The 6,372-nt window shown below is 47.5% G+C and overlaps 1 protein-coding gene across 2 annotated transcripts in view; it reads right to left on the bottom strand.

Moving 5' to 3' along the window:
- ZKSCAN1 (zinc finger with KRAB and SCAN domains 1) overlaps positions 1-5,598 on the bottom strand; it is a 24,735-nt gene extending 19,137 nt beyond the window's left edge. Inside the window, exon 1 of one of the 2 annotated variants that reach the window (XM_011943857.1) lies at positions 5,146-5,598. The gene's annotated coding sequence lies outside the window, so the exon portion shown is untranslated. The remainder of the gene's footprint in view (positions 1-5,145) is intronic. The other variant, XM_011943858.1, reaches the window with a different exon arrangement.
- Between the last annotated feature and the right edge of the window lie 774 nt (positions 5,599-6,372).

Here is a 6,372-nt window from a genome sequence, read left to right as displayed (position 1 = left end):
GCTCACTGCAACCTCCGCCTCTCGGGTTCAAGTGATTCTCCTGCCTCAGCCTCCCGAGTAGCTGGGATTACACGCAGTAACCACCATGCCCGGCTAATTTTTGTACTTTTAGTAGAGACAGGGTTTCATCATGTTGGCCAGGCTGGTCTCAAGTGATCCACCTGCCTCGGCCTCCCAAAGTGCTGGGATTACAGGCCATACTTATTTTTTTAATCTAGTTCCATGAAGTCCAGCTTCCTTTCTTTGGCTCTCTGCCTTCATTTTCTCTCTTCTCTACCACGATCCACCTCTCAGATTATTCTTTCTAAAACTCTATGGCCTTGTAGTCAATACTCTCCAGTGCCTGGTCCCAACTTCCCCTCAAGCTTCTTTTCCCATCAATCCCCCCATAAACCTTCGCTATGCAACAAAAGCTCTCTCATCAGTATTTCCTACATATGCCTTGTATTTTGACTGCCATCCTTTCCTCACATCACACTCCACGCCTGGGACTTCCCACCGAGTCCTCTCTGCCTTTTCAAATCCTACTTATCCTTTAAAGCTAAGCTAAAACACCACTTGCCTCTCCTCGCTGTTTAAGAACCCTCTCATAAGTATAACAGTAAGAGCCAACGTTTCCTGAGTGCTTTCTAGGTACCAGGTATTTAAGCATTTTCACTTGACCACATAACAATCTTAGGAGGTAGCTACACTTATCTCACTATGTAAAGAACTGAGAGGCTCAACGCAGTGGCTCATGCCTGTCATCCCAGCACTTTGGGAGGCCAAGGCAGGTAGATAACCTAAGGTCAGGAGTTCAAGACCAGCCTGGATAACATGGCGAAACCCTGTCTTTACTAAAAATACAAAAATTAGCCAGGTGTGGTGGTGCATGCCTGTAGTCTCAGCTACTTGGGAGGCTGAGGCATGAGAGTCGCTTGAACCTGGGAGGCAGAGGCTGCACTGAGTCCAGATTGCACCACTGCACTCCAGCCTGGGCAACAGAGCAAGACTCCATCTCAAAAAAAAAAATAATAATAAAAATAAATGAGGTATACTGCCATTAAATAACCTACCCAAGGTCACCCAGCAAGTACATAGTAGAGGCAGAATTTGAAATAAAAGTGACTCCCCAATTTAAACTCTTTAACCATTATACAAAATTTATCTTGTACCTAACATGTGGGGTATACAGATCCTAAAATGAAGGCCTATGAAGCTGACAATGAAGAATCAATCAGGGCCAGGCACGGTAGCTCACGCCTGTAATCCCAGCACCTTGGGAGGCCCAGGAGAGTGGATCACCTGAGCTCAGGAGCTTGAGGCCAGCCTGGCCAACATGGTGAAACCCCATCTCTACTAAAAATAGAAAAATTAGCTGGGTGCGTGGCACATGCCTGTAAGCTCAGCTACTCGGGAGGCTGAGGCAGGAGAATCACTTGAACCTGGGAGATGGAGGCTGCAGTGAGCCGATATCATGCCACTGCACTCCAGCCTGGGTGACAGAGTGAGACTCTTTCTCGAAGAAAAAAATAAAAAATCACTCAGAAACGGGGCTCATCTACCACCCAGTTTTCACTGGAGGGTCACTATGTGACTGAAGCCCTTCCTGGGAAAGGGAGGAGACACAGCAGAAGATTCAAGTGGGGACTGTCTACAACATAACCAGGTGGGATCTTCAAACATGGTAACTGAGCAGAACTAGTGTGATAGCGAGTCCAGCCACCAGAAATCCCTACTTCTGTGCAAGTTTTATCCTGCCTCAGCTATTGAGCAGAACATTTCTTAGGTCAGTGGGAATCAACAGGACACAACTCTAAGGAGGATATGAGTCTGGGGGGAAATAGACACGGATATTGGCACATTCCCTCTGCTCCCAACTGGGATAGTTCCTCATCCTCACCCTCAGTATCTCTCTGCTCCTACTCTGGGGTCCAGGGAAGACCCATCACAGCAGTGGAAAGGCTGGGTTTTATTTTAGGTTTGCCAGATGATCTGAGCACAGAGTCTTCTTTACTGTCTCTAAAAGGCCCTAATAATCTTCACCAAACATTTGCTAGGTAATTTCTCATGACGTTTCTTTCTCTGTACTTTTTCTTGCCTTCTTCCTCAACTAGATTATCAAGAGCATGCCTCTTTGTACTTCTTAGACCACTTAGCATGATTCCTTGCAAGCCTGTTTCAAAAATACCCTTGACTGAATTGACAATGTTACTTTTTTTTTTTTTGAGATGGAGTCTTGCTCTGTTACCCAGGCTGGAATGCAGTGGCCTGATCTTGGCTCACTGCAAGCTCCGCCTCCCAGGTTCACGCCATTATCCAGCCTCAGCCTCCTGAGTAGCTGGGACTACAGGCGCCCGCCACCATGCCCAGCTAATTTTTTTATATTTTTAGTAGAGATGAGGTTTCACGGTGTTAGCCAGGATGGTCTCAATCTCCTGACCTCGTGCCTTCCAAAGTGCTGGGATTACAGGCGTGAGCCACCGCGCCTGGCCATTTTTTTTTTTGTATTTTTAGTAGAGACGGGGTTTCACCATATTAGCCAGGATGGTCTCGATCTCCTGACCTTGTGATCCGCCCGCCTCAGTCTCCCAAAGTGCTGTGATTACAGGCTTGAGCCACCGTGCCTGGCCCAATATTACTATTTTTTAAAAGCCCGTTCATTCTACATTCAATGTTGCCCTCAAATTTGTTCCATGGGCTAGCTGGATAGTTTCAGGTTAGCATGAAAGCTGCTCCACCCCTTACTAGTTGATAACCTTAGGCAAGTCAACAAGTTAACCTCTCTATGCGTCAGTTTCCTCATCTGTATAATGGGAGTAAAAATCAGCATTTGTCCCATAGAGTTGTTGTGAGGATTAAATCAGGTACTAAATACAAAGCACTTAAAATAGTGCCTGGCATTTACTAGGCACTACAGAAATGTCTTAATTTTTTTCAATAAGCTTAAAAGATGTAACTATACATTCCAATTTTCAGCCTGCTTAAAAGATTAAGCAATGGGACAACTCCGGTAATAGTGAAAGCTGCACAGGCGTCAAAAACTGAATTGTAGTCTCCCACAAATAAGTGGCACATCCCTGAGTGAGGTATTTAACTTCTCTGGCATTTTGTATCCTTATCAGTCAAATGGGGGTAGGGTGGGGGTTCCAGATAGTATGAAACTACCTCTGGGTCAATATGGGCTGAAAAACACACTGACGTACCATCCACTTGAAATAAAATTACCCCCAGCAGCTAAGGATACCTCAGTTCTCACGTAGGATAAACAGAAACGATTTTCTTAAACAAGGGCTTGAAGTTACAGCCAGTTACAGAAAACTGGCTGTTTTCTAAACAGCCCAGTATTTTTCCAGGGCATAGTGTTGAAAGTGTAAATAAAGGCTGGGCACACAGTGGGTCACGCCTGTAATCCCGGCACTTTGGGAAGCCGAGGTGGGCGGATTGCCTGAGATCAGGAGTTTGAGACCAGCCTGGCCAATATGGCGAAACTCTTCTCTACTAAAAACACAAAAATCAGCCAGGCCTTGTGGCACATGCCTGTAGTCCCAGCTATTCGGGAGGCTGAGGCAGGAGGATCGCTTGAACTCGAGAGGCAGAGGTTGCAGTGAGCCGAGATTGCACCACTGCACTCCAGCCTGGGCGACAGAGCAAGAATCTGTCTCAAAAAATTTTTAAAAAGTTTAAATAAATTGTCCTTTACCCTCATTTTTTTTTTAAAGAGCTATCAAATGTTTTAATATGAAAAAGTTATCTTAAAAGACATCTAGCTATTCAAAGAATATTGAAACTCCCACAGAATGAAAATGTTAGATTTAATATGCTATTCATCCGTATTTTAAATGCTTTTAAATCGAGAATGAGGAAAAGACTAAGTAGCTAGCTTCCTCGTTAGTATTTTAAGAGTGGTGAAAACTGCCTGAAATAAACAAGAATCTTGTATGGTAATACAGAGAAGATACAAACCTGGATACACATTCTGGGGCAAATCACCAGGGTTACCTATGTAACACAGCGATTTCCCCACATTTGTTCAGCATATATACTAACAGTGCTTTGTTGATGTGGTTACAATGAATTCTCCACAATTCAATTCAACAAGTATTTATTGACCGCCTCCAATCCGCCTAGCACTGGCCCGTACAATAAATGCTTTCTTTGGTCGCAGGCCATGGAACAGCCACTCTCTATAATGAAAGTATCTTATTGTGTACCGGGGGCACTGCAGGAAAGGGAGGAGAGGGACGGAGGAGTGTCAAGCTAAACTCTGGTTAATTTTTCAATTACATTGACCAAATCACTTCGAAGTCGGAAGGGCCTTTTGAGAAAATCCAGTTAGTTTTTATTGATGGCGAAATTAAGACTTGGTGTGTCTCGTCTTATCCAAGGTCATTCAGCTAATCAGTCTCCTAGTGACACAGTGCAATTTCCACAAATTCCCTTCACTTCTCACCCCACTCCATGTCAAACAGAGCAACTATCCAGAATTTAAAAATCCACCTAACGTCCCGGACAGATCTTTTCCAAAGCCTTCAAAGCATTCCATCAAGCTGAAAGAGTGGGGTGTATATAATCTCTACTAGATCCCAATCACTTCTTTATCCACTATGACTAGGCTTCAAATACTGTTTAATCACCGCTCAGTGATGAGGGTAGGAGGAGGAAAGGCAGGTCTGGAAACGTATGCGGCACCTCAAAATGTGTCCATCTCTCATCCTTCCGCTCATTTCACCTCAAGGTCTCGAAGGACCCAGGGGGGAAAAAACACCTCACCGGAATCAAAGCAAATGGCGACGAAGGGAGAGCAGAAAAATCAAGACTGGGGTCGGTTCGCTCGCGACCCCCTTTGCAGAAACGTCAAAGGGCAATGACGACACTGCGGGAGAGGGGCCCGCAGACGGCTTCTCCCCACGTCTCCGGGCACCCTCGGCCACTGAAACCCTCGCCCCCTCCCCGCCTGGTCCCGGAGGTGGGGCGGGGACGTCTCCCAGGGAGAGCGATGCTTCCTACGGCCGGGCCCGGCCAGGAGGCAGGGGCATGGACTCTCTTCTCACAACACCGGGGCCGCCTGGAGGGGGTCCCAGGGCCGCAGCTGCGGAGCCCACCCTCGCGTACACACCTTTGCGGCCCCGCCCGCCCACCCCAGAGGCCGGCCCCAAGTCTCACCGTGAGCCCCGGGAGCGGCCTGGGGGCGCTGGGCGAGAAAGGGGAGCTGACTCTGGGACTCAGGCCGGCCGAAGGGCACCGCACACAGATTTAGGCCCTCCCGACGCCTCGACACAGACACAATGAGTCACAAAGGCCGGAAGTGTGTCAGCACCTCGTCTTCCGGGACCGCGCCGCGCTTCCGGGTCCTCTCTAGGAGCGCGGGAGGACTTTGCATCTCGGTTTCCGAATCGCTGGTCAAGGCGCTTTCCCTTGAGTTTTCAAGCCTCCAGGTTGGAGGGTCCAGCCCTTGTTCGTCCCCAGTTAATGCGGGGACCAACGGGAGCGGGTGGTGGGGGGTTTCACGCTTTCCCTGACTCAAACTCCCCAGCTCAGACACGAGTCCATGTGAAAGTTCGATTTCACCTGTCCTTTTCATCTCAGGCAGTCCTTGTAGTAATTATAGTTATTATCAAGCAATAATAGTACCTGGTAATTGAACGTCTGTGGCAGAGGAAATGAAACAAGGGTGTATACAGAGGAAGATCAAAGTGAAGCCAAGGGTGGCTGGTTTCCCAAAGCTGCCATGGTAGCTTCTCTCAGGGCCCTGGAGCTGTGTGGAGTGGTAGTTTCAAATACTTGGTCTGTGGACAAAGGATGTCTTTCCACAAGCAAGCATAGTTATAAGGTTCTGTGCTTTGCTCATGTGGCATATGCTATTATAGCCGTTTAAAAGCAGTTTTCGGAGTAACAACAGACACTTTTACCTTCAAAGTGCTTTCACAACCTACCACAATTACAGCCTTGCAGGATAAGGCATGCATAAGAGGGGGCCACCTTGTGCAAGGGTCGTGGGGACTACAGGCTTTAATGGTTGTGACTTCCACTGTGTTCCGAGACAAGTTCATGGGAGAAACTGAATTCAGTAGCTTGGTTACATGACTCTTACTGCTTGGAGAGATTTACTTTTTTTTTTTAGATGGAGTCTTGGCTCTGTGACCCAGGCTGGAGTGCACTGGTTAGATCTTGGCTCACTGCAACCTCCACCTCCCAGGTTCAAGCGATTCTCCTGTCTCAGCCTCCTGAGTAGCTGGGACTACAGGCGCACACCACCATGCCCGGCTAATTTTTGTATTTTTAGTAGAGAACAGGGTTTCACCATATTGGCCAGGATGGTCTTGATCTCCTGACCTGGTGATTCACCCACCTCAGTCTCCCAAAATGCTGGGATTACAGGCGCGAGCTACC

The sequence above is a fragment of the Colobus angolensis genome, unplaced genomic scaffold (assembly GCF_000951035.1).
Source record: "Colobus angolensis palliatus isolate OR3802 unplaced genomic scaffold, Cang.pa_1.0 Scaffold222, whole genome shotgun sequence".
In the NCBI taxonomy this organism is placed as follows: Eukaryota; Metazoa; Chordata; class Mammalia; order Primates; family Cercopithecidae; genus Colobus; species Colobus angolensis.
This window is presented reverse-complemented; position numbering and strand designations above follow the sequence as displayed.